Source organism: Hibiscus syriacus, unplaced genomic scaffold (assembly GCF_006381635.1).
Source record: "Hibiscus syriacus cultivar Baekdansim isolate YM2019G1 unplaced genomic scaffold, ASM638163v2 tig00110013_pilon, whole genome shotgun sequence".
NCBI classification, from domain to species: Eukaryota; Viridiplantae; Streptophyta; class Magnoliopsida; order Malvales; family Malvaceae; genus Hibiscus; species Hibiscus syriacus.
Window position 1 is genome coordinate 2,382,874 of NW_024062563.1, and position 15,681 is coordinate 2,398,554.

General features: G+C 33.0%; 1 long non-coding RNA gene and 2 pseudogenes across 1 annotated transcript; 2 read left to right on the forward strand and 1 right to left on the reverse strand.

Annotated features, from left to right (window-relative positions):
• The first annotated feature begins 2,892 nt into the window (after nucleotides 1-2,892).
• Nucleotides 2,893-6,256, forward strand: LOC120212408 (annotated as a pseudogene).
• Nucleotides 6,257-6,359: 103 nt separating this feature from the next.
• LOC120212327 lies at nucleotides 6,360-8,297 on the forward strand. The gene is made up of 2 exons (XR_005524688.1): nucleotides 6,360-6,518; nucleotides 8,027-8,297. It is a non-coding gene; the product is annotated as an uncharacterized LOC120212327 (long non-coding RNA).
• A 1,026-nt stretch (nucleotides 8,298-9,323) lies between these two features.
• LOC120212409 lies at nucleotides 9,324-11,219 on the reverse strand (annotated as a pseudogene).
• Nucleotides 11,220-15,681: the final 4,462 nt, after the last annotated feature.

The following is a 15,681-nucleotide window of genomic DNA, read 5'->3' on the forward strand; positions in this document are numbered from 1 at the left end:
CTTTTCGCTTTTTGTTTAACCAGCAATGACATAATTTTAATATTGGTTACCGACCATCAAAGATTATTAATTCTCTTATTTTTTTTATACTGTGTCTTTTATTTTTGTTTTTCTTGAGTCTTTTTATTTTTGAATAAAAATATTTGTTCTTGTGACATATTTTTCTCTGTTCTTGTGACACACATTTTCTCTGTTCTTGTGGCACGATTTTATGGTTTTTGATAATTTTTTCGTATACCTTTGCGGTCGTTTTGGTTGTACAAAAATCATCACGACATTTATTTTCTGATTGGTTTGTCGATGGTTACATATAGTCAAATCTCCTCTTTTGGTAAAAGGTTGTTTATCGATGTAATCATAATTGTGTAGCGAAGCAGCCTGCCAAATTGTTTGGTTCGCTCTCCACTCCTTTATCACTTCGTAAAATATTTCATTCGACAAAGACAACGAGTTTCTCTGTTCTTGTGACATATTTTTTCTCTGCTCTTGTGGCACACATTTTCTTTATTCTTGTGGCACGATGTTTTATGGTGTTTGATATGTTTTTCATATACTTTTGCGATCGTTTTGGTTCTCGCACAAAAATAATCATGACATTTATTTTCTATAGGTTTGTCAATGGTCATGTGTACCCAAATCCCCTCTTTTAGTAAAAGGTTGTTTATTGATATAATCAGAATTGTGTAACGAAGAAGCTTGCAAAATTGTTTGCTTCACTCTCCACTCCTTTATCACTTCGTAAAACGTTTCATTCGATATAGACAAAGAGTTTCTATGAAGGTTATTGGGTTTTGATGTTGGTCGTCATTATCAATGGAATGTTTTATTGTCACACTCCAATTTCTAAGTTTAATTTTAAATTTTTAGTTAGCATGTTAAAGGATTTGGTCATGTGCAGTATCAACATCAGTAATGGTATTCTTTCGGTGTTTCTTGCAGAGTACATTATATATGTATTGAGTGGGCATGTAGGTCACATTTGTTTTAATATTGAGTTTGTAACTTGTATTTGACATTAATAGATTCTGTTTTAATAAGAGTATTTTTTTCTTCTGAAATCGTGTTTTTATTTGTAATTATTTTACTGTTCAAAATGGTTAACAAAAAAAATTCATTTTTCTTGGATATTTACTTTGAGTCACTCCGGTGGCCTTAATGTGACACCTCATATCAGATTAGGTTACTCATATTGGTTTGGGGTGTTACATTTATTTTTCTTCGATTTTTAGTTTTATTATTTTAGTTTTATATAAGTATTTTGATAACTATTATCTCTAATATTTTTAATATTTTAATTAGAGGTGGGTATATGGGCTAAGGCCCGTGGGCTACCCGTTTAACCCGCGACCCGTGCGGGTTTTGGACATCAAAAACTAAAGCTCGTTTAAATTACGGGCCTTTTAGCCCAGACCATTAAACCCACGGGTAGCCCGCGAAGCCCGCAATAGCCTGCTTAATTTAAAATTTATAAAATTTTAGAGAAAATAAACTTAAAGAATTTTATAGAAAAAGAAAATAAATTACCTATAAATATGATGTTACTTATAACCATTGTAGTTCTTAAATTAGGGCATTTGTCATAATTCTACCGCTGCTTGATATTTTTTTCATTTACAATGATCAAATTATTCTTCATTTAAAAAATAAAAATTAAAAGATTTATATAGTATTTTAGTCTTATAAAATTTACATCATTATCACTTTGGTATTTAAAGATTTTTTATTTAATTTTGACCATTATTTTTTTTCATGAAATATGTTATCCATTTCATTCTTTAATTATAAAAAGTCACGTGATATTCAAATAATATATCACATGACACGTAATATTTAGATTAAAAATAAGAAAGAAAAGTAAAAGAAAAAATTAAAAACATACTTTTCAACTTTAAAGGCTTTACAAAAGAAAATTGTTAGATTGTATAATGTGATTTTGTGAATTTCTGTTTGAATTTCTGCTTGCAAACACTTATGTGTCTTCATATTATATCATTGAATAATCACGTTTTATAAAAGTATAATGTGGTTATTGTTTTATTTGTTTTTTAATTTGGTGATATAAATGAATATTATTTTTTTAATTTGAGTTTAAGTAATTATATCGTTATATATATATATTAATGATTAAAAAAATTTAAAAAATATTATTTTATAATCATTTTCAGTTATTTAAAATAAAATTTAAATATTATTTATTTTTTTGACGGTACTACCTTTCTTTTCAAGTTACTGGATCATTTTTAAAGGTGTAACAAGTTAGAACATTATTTTTTAATGCATTTAAAGCATTTAATTTTTTTTTATTTAACGGATCGCGGGTAAGCCCGTTTAACCCGCGAGTTAAATGGACTGGCCGCGAGCCTTAGAATTCAAAACTGTTTATGATTGCGAGTTTTTTAAACCGCTCTGTTTAAGCCCGCACCGTTAAAACTCACGGGCTAAACAGACGGGTAACCCGTATACCCACCTCTCATTTTAATACAGTGTAATTTTGATTTTTCTGAAATCAAGTAAAAAAAATTAACCCACAATTTAAATTCTCGGTTAACCGTAGAGGAAACCTGGAAAATTTGGCCGACAATCTAAATTTGCTTTCTTTTTTTTACTAATTTATTAATAAACCTAGAAAGAGGAAACCTGGAAAATTTGGCCGACAATCTAAATTTGCTTTCTTTTTTTTACTAATTTATTAATAAACCTAGAAAATCAATTCCCTATCTAATTGGAATAAGCCCATAGACTTGGTGTAGGGGCGTTGCTAGTGGAGAAAAAGGTAAAAAGGTACCGAGGCCATTGTACTTTTAAAAAAGATCTAATATAGTCCTCGAATTATTTTTATATTCAATATAACACTTAAACTTAGAAAAAAAAACTTAATATACCTTTTGAGTAATGATTTTGGTTATTGACGATTTCGGTATTGACGTGACATTTTACAATACTAACATGACGGTCATGGTACTAAACAAATTTATAATTTAAATCTAACACTTAACATTTTATTATTTACCTTTTCAACATTTAGTTTTTTATTTTATCAAATAGCACCTTAATAAACAATCTTTATCATTTTAAAGTGAAATAATTAATCCCTCTTATCAACCATTTAGTAAAAAATAATTATTCTAACAATCATAATTTCATTTTTTAAATGACATGAATTTCAAGTTCTATAAAGCAAAAGAAAGTCAATGACTTGCAAGATCTATAGAAGCATATATAAAATAAAGTCAATGACTTGCAAGATCTATAGAATCATAGTTTGCATTTACAAAGTAAAACTCATATATTGTTGAGTATGCTTCAATTAATGCTTACTTGCAAATTTCTTTTTCCCATGTGTACTGTGCAGCATATGAATTCTAAATTCTTCCAGTTTTTGGGATAACCCAAATGTTGATTGGTATTTATGTGTATCAGTTGTGGATTCTTAACTTAAAATTAGGGTTAGAATCGGATCGAATCTAAATCAGATAAAAGCTTTTAATTTGAGTCGGATTCCACTTGAGGGATAAAATATTACAAGGAGGCATCAAAGAAACTGAGCAAGTCAGAGGCATAAACATGTGCTTCTTTTGCTGATCTGGAAACAAGTCTTCTTCAAGAGAAGATTATCCGGGTACATGTACATGCATAGGATGAGTTGATTTTTTTTCTTCAGAATTTGCAATTGCAGCAATGGAGTTGGCTAGGGTTATCTTTTCTGGTATATTGATTTCGTTGCTTATGAATATGGTGGCAGCTGCATACTCATCGCCCCACAAATTCAAAGCCATTTACAACTTCGGCGATTCAAATTCCGACACCGGAGCTATATCGGCCGCCATTTTCCCCCGCCAATGGCCAAATGGTGAAACTTTATTCGGAAAACCAGCTGGGAGAGTCTGTGATGGCCGACTTATGATTGATTTCATTGGTATCATTTTCAACAATAAAATTTAGACATCATCAACTTTTTAGAGATTAACGTTCGATCAAAGTCCATTTGCTCTTAATGTTCAGATTTTTCAGTTCGACCAATTCAAGGCACGAACTGCGGATCTTTACAGAGGTTGAGATTCGAATTTTGACCTTGTTTTAACTTAAACTAATTCACGCTGAACTTTGGAAATTTTAATTGTTCATGATGTGCAGAAAACAAAAAATATTCATGTAGGAACCAGTTTCTACCAAGATCTAAGGAGTTCGCCGATGCACTCTATGTGTTTGATGTTGGGCAAAACGACATCGCTTCTGTCTCCTGACGGTTGGTGATGCGCAAGTTCTTGCGTCGATTCCCGATATGATTACCCAACTGGCCTTAGCTGTCCAGGTAAATTGCTCTCTTCTTGTTGAACTCTACAGAGATCGAACTCGATCCATGAACATCTCTACTAACAGAATGATTGATCGAATTCGAATTGTTACTGATTAACTTGAATTAATGAATTAACTACCTGAAACAGCATTTGTATACACAAGGAGCAAGGGCATTTTGGATTCACAATACAGGTCCAATTGGTTGCTTGCCATCAACTCTACTCAGCATCAGCAATCCTCCTCCTGGGTTTCTCGACAACCATGGATGTTTCAAGGCCCAAAAAGACATTGCCAATGAGTTCAACAGGCAGCTCAAAAATAGAGTGGTGAAGCTCAGGTCAGATCTCCCACAGGCTCTAATCACATATGTAGATATATATGCTGCAAAGTATGGACTCGTCAGCAACTCAAAACAACAAGGTAATCACTATATACCATGATCCTACATTAACATAATGGATCATTATAAAACATCTTAGCTAAGATGAGATGTGAGAGAGCGCATAATATCTTCACCTTCAGAGAGAGAGAGAGACGGATGTATGATTTTATGTTCGGGATGAACTTAAACTTATAAAATTTTAAAGGGGCGAAAATAAATTTTAAATAGAAAATATATGAATAAAATCTAAAATATATGGTAATTTTAACTTTTTAGGGAGTGACCGCCCTCACCTACTCCGCCTAGGTCAATCCATGCTCCTTTCTTCTTTTCCTTCCTTACGAAGACAAAAGATCTTGATACCGGTCAAACGTTCTTTAACCAAAAATACAGTTCTTCGTCTAAACCAAAAGAGTGAACTGCTAACGAGATACAACTCATTTGTTCAATTAAAAATACATTCTTCGTCTAAACCAAAAGAGTGAACTGCTAACGAGATACAACTCATTTGTTCAATTAATAGGGATAGCAATAGATAGTGTAGATTTAGATAATATTCAAATTCAAATATTATAATTATTGTTTATAATAAATTTGGAACATATGAGATCTATAAATATCTAACGACGGATCTTGATAAATAATTTGAGACTACTTAATTTTTTTAATTTTTAATGTCTAATTGATTTTTTTCTAACAAATGAGACATTTAATGGGACTTTTTTTTAATAAAAAACATATATATTTCTTTTTTATTTTTGCAGGATTTGTTTCTGCAAAGAACATATGCTGTGGATACCATAAGAATGGAATCGATGTGGGATGTGGAGGAATTTTGGCATTACCAAATGGGACTCAGATATCTGGAACTTAATGTAAAGACCCTTCTTCATATATCAGCTGGGATGGTGTCCACTTCACTGAGGCTGCCAACCATTGGATTGCAGATCCTTATTCAATGGTTCAATTTCAGACCCCCCTATTCCCATCACCCATGCTTGTTACCATACTTCATCACTATCGTCTGCTCATCATGTATGTTACTCGAATTCAGATGAAAATTTCAGAATAGATATATGTATCAAATATTTTATCATTTTGATTATTAATCTAAAATATATAATTATTGTTATATAATTTTTCTTTTCAATGTACTTCTTTCTCTTTTCTTATTTTCTTTGACATCATTAATTTAGTCACTTTAACCTTTTTCTCGATTCGAATTTAAATTTTAATAAAACTTAATCAAGTTCAAGATGAAAGATTGGATTTTCTCCAAGCACTCGGTCTTTGGACATAAAGAACAAAATTTCAAATAATTTAAAAAGTAAACTTCAATAACATCTACTGGACCAATACAAAAGGCTTAACATGCAAATTCATACTTGAATTTAATAAAAGAAAGAAAAAATCAAATTCAGTATTTGAATTTCTTTTTTGATAAATTGATGTCTGAAATTGAAAAACTCAATATATCACGTCATCTTAATTAATGGCAATAACGACTTGATACCAATTTTATAATAAATTAAAATTTTAATGTATATTTTATAATTTTTGAAAGGTAGTGACTAAGAGATCATTTTGTGATAGTTCAGTGACAATTTATGAACTTTACCCAGTAATTATTTAAGCAGAATTTAAACCAATTTGAGGTTTAATTGAGGTTTGGCCGAGTTAGGGTGTGAAAGAGAAGAAGAAGATGGGACTGGGAAGCAAAGCGGGAGAGTGGGCGTTCAAAGGCCTCACTGCTGGTCTAGGATTAGCCACCATTTATCTGACCGCTACTTTCTCTGTTAATGTTTACCGAGGCCTCGCCTGGCACAACTCTCAATCCGTAATCTCTTCTACTCCATCCCCAATTTTTTGTGTTTGTCTCTGATCATTTCATCAAACCCCATTCTTTTTTTTACTATTTTGATATTGGATTATCATCTTCTTTTTTTGCTTTGGCTTTGAATGAATTGTTCAGTGGAAAATTTCATGCGAAATTCATGGAGCATGTTTTGTAGGATATATCATTAGCCCATGGTTTATAGTAGTAATATTTTTCTTCGCTGCTGCTTTATGTTCATTAGGATGGCCTTTGTTATTTCGATTTGCTTTCTTCTTAAAATCATTGATGTCACGTTAAAAAAACACTGCTTTCCTTTATGAAACTTAATTCTCTTGAAGAATTTGATTTGATTAGGTTATATTTCTTTCTTTTTGTCGTAGGAAGTAGTATTAATATGTAAAACAATATTCTTTCTGTTTAGGTACTTTTCCTTTTATTTGAGTTATTCTCACCTAGTATTCGTTCTGATAAATGTCTTCTGGAAAATGAAAATGAAAAGAAAAAGGGTGCAATATAACATGAAATTCCCCCAAAGTTTTTGTTACTTGATGCCGAGTAAGATCTTCATATGCCATCGCATAATGCGACTGGGAATGAGATACTAGTCTTTGGGTCCTTTTGGGAGTGAAACTAGTCTGCTGCTACATGTTTTAGAACTTAAGGTTATCTACTGCTACTTCATCTGAAACAATTTCTGCAAGATCTTGAGCTGTGCACATTGCGACAAGATTTTTCGGAGGCCAATTTATTTCGGCAGCTTCCTATTATGATTGAAAACAATACTGAGGTCTGATTACAATCTTGATTTCCCGGAATTAAAGAATGTTTTGAATTATTTCCTATCGTTTGTGAAACACGTGGAAGCTTTAGTTGGGATTAGGGAACAAAAGGAGTTCCTTTATTCAATTCAAGTGTTGCTTTGATTCTTTATTTTATAAATTAACCTAAATAAAAGTTTTTTCGTCTGTGCATGTCCGGGTGTATGCATGTATAAGCGTGTATAAACTTGTTGCAATTCTTACTCTAATTTTTTTTCCAACTTGAGTTTCTGTCATCTTTATTCTATCGTTGATGGTTGGCTTTAGTCACAATAACTCAAGCAACAAGAATCCTTACCTTAAAAAGTGGTTAATTAGAAAGAAAGGGTGAAGGTCTTGTAAGGAGCGAAAGTTTTACTGATACCATAAATCTGATGCATAGTTTTCTCTCTTATGATATTTTGCCTAATAATTCAGTGACATCGGAATTTTATGTCCTATGGTATGTTCCCTCATAAATGAGTGACGACATTTACCAACATAGGACATGTTCCCTCCTGTCTGTTATCAGTTCTACGTTTCAGTTCTGTCTGAATTGTTTGGTCTTAACAATTTATTACTTCTGAATGATTGTACTCCATTAGTGATAATCCTTGTTTGATTGGCATCAGTGCTAGACAAGCATTGTTGTGCTTTGTGCAGAATCAAAGGTCTTTAAACTGAGATTTGAATTTGACTTTGATATGCCAGAAAAATGAGAAGCAGGGCTCCAATGAGCAATCCACTTGATACAGGCTTCCTTGCTGCTAGGAAACCCGTCTTATAGTTTTCAGAATTTGTGCTGTTGTTGCCTTGTAGGAATCTCTTAACAAAAACTTATTTTTTAATGCTTTACCAGAAGGGTTATGATCTCATATTCAAGTATGTGAGGCCTCTCAGGCTTGCTTTTTGTTCTTGTTTTTCTTGTATAAAGTTTGGAATACATTTTGGTTTGGAGTATATGGATAATTGTTTAGTATGCTGACGATGGATTTTTTTTTTGAATTTCACAAGCAAGGTTTTAAATCATGGTTTCTGTTTCTGGAAGTATATATGTATATATGTTTGTGTATATGTACATATGCATATGGGGAGAGATCTTGAACTAAAGTAATTTCAGTTTTACACTTCCATTACTTTATTCATATGTTTAATATTAACAATTCGATTGTAAAAAAAATCATGTTTTATTCGTGTAATTCAATGACTCTACATTGCTCTGTTAAAAATATAATTTCGGCATCTTCTCACACTTTGATATGCTATGCTCAGTCTTGATATAATCTGTACAACTCTGATATATTATGGTGTTCTGCATTAAGTATTTAAAACTGGCACACTTCGCTTTGTTTAGTTTTATCTTTTGATCAGCTCTGTTACATTTTACTTAGCTCTCTTATAATATGTTTATCTCTGTTTAAAATGTAATATACACTCTGAAGTTAATCTACAAATGAAAAAGAATATTTTAATGTCATTTTACATATTTAAAATTATGATATTATTTATTTACTTTTACTAATACAATGAATACATTGATATATTTAAAAGTAAATGATTGAACCAATCTTCACAATAGAAAGAAAAATTGATTTATTTAATAATAGAGAGACTAAATTGATACAATCCCTATTATCAAGGGACTTAAATGACATAATAGACACATATGTATACTACATAAAATAAAAGTAGACAAATTGACAAAGCTTCAAAAAGGTTTAGGGTCACTGAAACTTAAAATTTATGTTTCTTGGGGTTTAGGGACTAATATATAATTTATTGATCAATTAATCCGGATCAGATTTTAACAACTTGTGAAAACATCTATTTCAATTCATTTTCTCTATTTCCACGAACCTCCGACCTTTGTTTAAAGAACCTAACGCCTCACCCACTATATTAACTGATAGTATAATCAGTTATAAATATGTCCCCAACATATATCATCAAATACAAATATTTCAGGGAAAAAAAATTAATCAAATACAAATATTTCAGGGAAAAAAAATTAAGAGTAGATGTAACGCAAACGAAGAACATGGAAACGGACCTTTTTTTTTAAGTATAATAAAACGAACATCTTATTTGCGAAATCCTGTACAGATCAATACTGAGTTAGAGAAGAACAAAGAGTTTGCATTGAACCAAATAAAAGAACAAATAATAACCTTCAATTCTGAGGTAAATTCCATCTCACAGACAACTTTCGTAAACTGGTCGGGATCTGCTCCACCATTAGTCGGGTCGAATCTGCTCTCTACCTTGGCAATCAAAAGCCAGCCACTATAAAAGAACTGAAATAAGTTGGATTGTTAACCAAAAACTCAAAAAGGGAAATAACAAGCATTAAACAGCATTTAAACATAATAAACCTCGGCTTGAGAACTCTATATGCTTCCCGAAGATAACTAGCATAGTTAGTCCCCATCAGTGAAAGGCAAAAAACAGCAACATCAACTGAGGAAGAATCGAGCGGTACCTGCCATTAGAACTCAAAAATGAATCTGTTACTATTTTGAAAGCATCTGACAACTTGTGTAAGCTTGTACTTCCAAGCACAGTAGCACATGTAGAGAGGCAGAGGCTTTGTAACTGATAATTACAACACTGTATATGTAAGGTTATGGATAACATGATTTGGTCAACAACCATAGTATGACAAGCTCATAAAAGGGATAAAGGGACATACATTTGACATATCGCAAGCAATTACCGAAGGGTTGTTCGAGACAAGATCAAATGAGAAAACCTTATTCTTCACGTTTTTTGCAAGGCGTGCATCACCTGTAACACAATCGAGCAGGAACACAATGAACAAACAGTCAAACACAAGGTGATAACAGATCATGTTAAACATTTACTAACAAATATGAGTCTGAAGAATTATCCTCGCTAATACAAAGTGAAAAATCTAATTAAGAGGGTTCTCACCACAACCGAAATCAGCTACGATTAAAGAAGAACTACGACCCTTCAGCCATTTTATGATCTTATTTACCGGCTGCTCAGGCCAATGTGACATTTGCTCCTGATATCCAGTATGGTACTGGCCAAAGAAGTGAAATGGATAAGTCAAATGCAGCTTCAATTCAATACAACTCAGCATCAACTAGTACATGTACAAACATAACAACAAATTTTATGAAAAATCTATGCTTCCTCTGTGACTCATCAATTTTTCCTCGAACTACCTGTGTCTGAGTTACATGGACATGTATGGGGAAATGACATGACACATGGAAAGCTGAACATACCCATTTGGACATGCATATATATCCAACACTCACTGAACATACCCATTTGGACATGCATCTATATCCAACACACACATGTATGTATATCTATATGTAGCTTACCATATTAAACAATTCTGGGTCTTCTTTGAAATAGTCCAGTGCTTCTTTGCCTCTAAGATAACACGAAAAAAGAAACAGACTTTGAATTATCAAGTAATAAGTTATAATTTCAACTATGAACTTTACTATGAACTTTACTACGAAAGAAAAAAAACAAGATAAACCAGAAGCTTATACATAACATTAAAATCAAGAAGTGGAATTTCTCACATTAAATAAAAAAACATTTAAAAAGGAAAGAGTGATAAAGAAAGAAAAATACGTGCAAGTGTAAAGCTTTTCGTTGATCATCCTAAAATGGCCACCAGCCAACCTTGCTCTCACCTGCAAATTCAAATTAATCCAATTTCACATTCATTTTATAAAACATACAAAAGTACACATAAAAAGTACAAGTGTAAAGCTTTTCGTTGATCATCCTAAAATGGCCACCAGCCAACCTTGCTCTCACCTGCAAATTCAAATTAATCCAATTTCACATTCATTTTATAAAACATACAAAAGTACACATAAAAAGTAACCTTGTCAAGAAGAAGAAGAAGGAGGAGGAGGAGGAGGAGGAGGAGGAGGAGGAGGAGGAGGAGGAGGAGGAGAAAAAGACTTGGGTGGATTTGAAGTGGCTGATGTGTGTTTTGATAGGTTTTCTTCTTATGTTTGATTGAGTGTTTTGGTTGCACATATTCTTCGATTCTTTGAGGTTTGTTATGTTTTATCCTTCCCTTCTTCCTGTTTTGTCCTTTCATGGTGTCTGCTCTAGTTTCATCCACTGGCTTCGACAGCCTCCAAAACCGGGGATAGCTCCGATGCGGTAGACTAAAAAACGGCTAAAATGCTACTGATTTTGTTATTGTGTTAAATAATAAAATCGGTAAAAATTACCGGAAACATTATTAGGCGTTACCGGTTTTGTTATTATTGAGTGTTTTTTACAAGATTTTTGAAAAAAATACCGGAAACATTATTAGGCTTAAAAAATAACTGGATTAACATAATATTTTAAGTAATTACCAGAAAAATTTAAGTAATTTTTACCGGTTTTGTTATTTAAACGATAACAAAACCGGTAACACCTTATTTTAGCCGTTTTTAAGCCTACCGCACTGTAGAACTTCCCCTCCAAAACCCTTTTTCTCTATTTTTAGTTATGATTTTGCAGAAACAATTAGGCTGTTTAACATTGCCATTGGATGCTTTATCAGTTTCTGATGCCCCAATTTTCACTGTTAAAAGGCCCATCAAAGATGATCCGAAAGAAGATAAATAAAAGGTTGGGGAATCAATATCGCAAAGAGAAAATAACCTTAATAACCGAAAATGCCTTATAATATACGATTTTAACTAACTTTTTTTGGATTTGCCAAAATGACCAACAAATTCGCAACGCGAAATTCAAATTTGCAACGCGAAAGTCAAATTTGCAACGCGAACTCCAATTTCGCAACCAAGTTTCCAGTTTCGCAACGCGAATATGTAAATTGCAACACAAAAGTCAAATTCGCAACGCGATAGTCAACTTCGCAACACAAAAGTCAAATTCGCAACACAGAAGTCAAATTCGCAACACAAAAGTCAAATTCGCAACGCGAAATTTCAAATTCGCAACACTAATTTAATTTCGCAACAGGTTTTAGTTTCGCAACACAAATGTTTTGGGTATATAATAACGCAACAGCAACAACTCATAACCTAAATCCCTAAATCGCAACTTATTCCATCTCCATCTATCACTCTCTCCGGCGACATCCGTTCCTATATCCAATGACATCCTTCCCCATCTCTAATTTTTTTTACATAATTTTATTTCTATATAATTTTTCAATGATTTCTCTCCCAAATTATCAACTATCAACTTAATAAAGGTATTTTTTGCTCTAAGTTAGTGATGATATCTAGTTTATAGCTCGTTTGTTTAGTAAATTAATTTACAATTTGTAGAATGAAATCATCTAATATTGATCATGTTTGGATAGATTTGTGTTTTGGAGGGTCATGGGAGAATGTTCATTGTGTTTTACAATATGTGCCTTTACCAATGAATCTTCAACTAAAACTGTCATTAAAAAAGTTAACTTATGAAACTCTAATGTTACGTGTTGCAAAGAAATTGAATTTAGAGCCTCTAAGTGGATTTAGGCTATCTTATCAAAGAAAAGGTAAAGTTTATTTGTTAACTGACAATGAAGATATTGAACGATTCATTGCTTACATTAGTGTTTCGCAAGAAGATGATGTTACATTGTATGTTGTTGAACCTAGAAGTAGTGAAGTTGGGCCAGTAGCGGGTAATAATCAACTAAGTTCTTCAACCCCAGTTTATGGTGCTCACAATGTACACCGTTGTTATCAACCTCAAAATTTAATGGTTCCACCACAATTTCATCACCAAAAAAATTTTGTTTCACCACATTTCTAATACCAAACACAATATCAAACACAATATCAAAACCCACAACCTTTTCCTAATCCAAATCCCAATCAACTTTCAGCATCAAATTTCGATTTTCGTATTGACCAGTTAGACGATTATGAGCCAACAGAAAAAATTGTGAGTACTAGTCAGTATTCGAAATTTGATCTTGGTCAATACCCGGACTTTGATCTTGGTCAATACTCAGATTTTGATGATGTGATAGAAGAAGAAATAGACCCTGCATGTAATGATTTTGATATTGGTCAATACCCAAATTTTGATGATGAAACAGCCGCTGCCGAGGAAGATGTTGTTGATGATAATGAGGAGGAAGTTACGACTGTGAATGAACATTTTGAACATCCATTCTGTAATTCATATAACCCTGAAGAAGAAAAAGAAGAAGAAGAAGTCACCGAAGAAAAGAAAAAGAAGAAAATGCCACGGGAGTATAACTGGAATATGCCAGAATTACTTCAGATACCGGAAGAAGAGTTGGTAAAGATAGCAGTTGATTGTTACACAAAAGTTATTCGTATCAAGAAAGATGATTGTTTTGATACAAAGGAAGACTTCAAGATAGCTTTGTATACGAAATGTGTGGAAGATGGCTGTCAACTAAAAGTTAACAAATCAAGCAAAGATCGTTTCAAAATAAGGTGTATGATTGACAAAAACTGTACGTGGCGTATGATTGCAAAGAGGATAAACGATTGTGAAATATTTCAAGTTAAGACTTTTTTTGATAAACATACATGTTCAAGAACCCAAGTTTTTCCTCACCATAGACATGCAAATAAAAATGGTGTTGGGTGGTTTTCTGGCTAAGTTAATGTTTTTGAATGGAAGGGTATATCGGGGACATGAAATTATGACTGACATGAATGCTCGGTTCAAGATTAGTATCTCATATTCTCAAGCTTGGAGAGCCAAATGTTATGCCTTGGAATTGTTGAGGGGGTCGCCAGAAGCATCGTTTGCCCAACTGCCGGCTTATTGTCACAATTTAAAGCTGAAAAATACTGGGTCGGTAACTCATATCAAAACAGATAGAGATAGACGCTTTGAGTTGCTGTTTATCGCCATTGGTGATGCGGTTAGTAAATAATTATAATTTTGTTGACTCATTTTTGTTAGTTGCATGCATTTCACATTTAAATGATTATATTTATTGTGTATATGATTTTGTAGATTCGTTTGTTTATTACTTGTATACGCCCAGTTATTATAGTTGAAGGAGCACATTTGAAAGGTCGATACCTTGGAGTAAACTTATTAGCAGTAGCCATGGATGCTAACAATGAGATACTGCCAATAGCTTACGGGGTTGGCAAATCTAAAACATCTGATTCATGGACATGGTTTATGGGGCATCTTAGGGATTGCATAGGTCCTATTAGCAATCTGACAATCATATCCGATAGGGCAAACTCAATTGACAATGCTGTTAGAAGGTGTTTCCCAGATGTTTTTCATGGACTTTGTGGTGTTCATTTGTACAAAAATCTAAAATCAAGGTCCGCTAGTATAAAAATCACAAATGGACATATTGGAAGGCTGTAAAAGCTTATCGGGAAGTGGATTTTAATAAGTATATAAATTGTTTAAGACGTGTTTTGCCTCAATGTGCTCAAACACTAGAAGACGTTGAGTTTGAAATATGGTCAAGAGTACATCAACTTGGAGCAAGATATGGTTTCATGACGTCTAATAGTGCAAAATCAATCAACGCTCTAGGTCGTCATTCCCGGAAATTACCCATTACTATGTTAATGGAGTTTTTTCGAGTCTCTATTCTACAGTGGTACTACAAGAAAAGAAACCATGCAGGTATTATTTCTTTAAATTCGTAACTTATCATATATTTTACTAATGATTATTTATTTAAATTTACAGGAACATTGGAACGTCATGTTACACCATGGACTGAAAAAAAGATAACGAAATGTGTTGTGAAGTCAACGTCATGGAGAGTTGAACCATGTTCAAACACTTTGTTTGAAGTATTGGATAATAACTTAAATGGGCTTGTCGATATAAATGCAAAGACGTGTAGTTGTAAGAAATGACAAATATTTAGTTATCCGTGTGGCCATGTTATAAAAGTTGCTCTTCATCTAAACCAAGATGATTCAAGCGCATACGCTATTGATTGTTACACTACAGAAGTATATCGACAGACTTATGGCAAGATTGTCTACCCATGTCCACATCCTTCTGAGTGAGACATACCAGATGATTTGCAAACAGTTTTGCCACCAGTCATGGACAGCAGGCTACCTGGCCGACCAAAAAATCACCATCGTATACCGTCTAAGGGTGAAGAGAAGAGGATATTGACATGTAGTCGGTGCAAGGAAAGTGGTTATACAAGGTTGACCTGTGGATCACCAGTGCCATCACAATCATCTTTTCCTCTTCCAAAAAAAGGATCCTCATCAAAATCCAAAGCTCATATGGTGCCAAGCAAGAGGAAATCAAAATCGCAATCAAAATTAAAATCCCAATCACAACCGGCTTCACCTTTTGGGACTTATTAACTTAGGTGATTTTTAAATGCAAACGTTGTATTATGTGTATTTTATATGTGAATGCATACA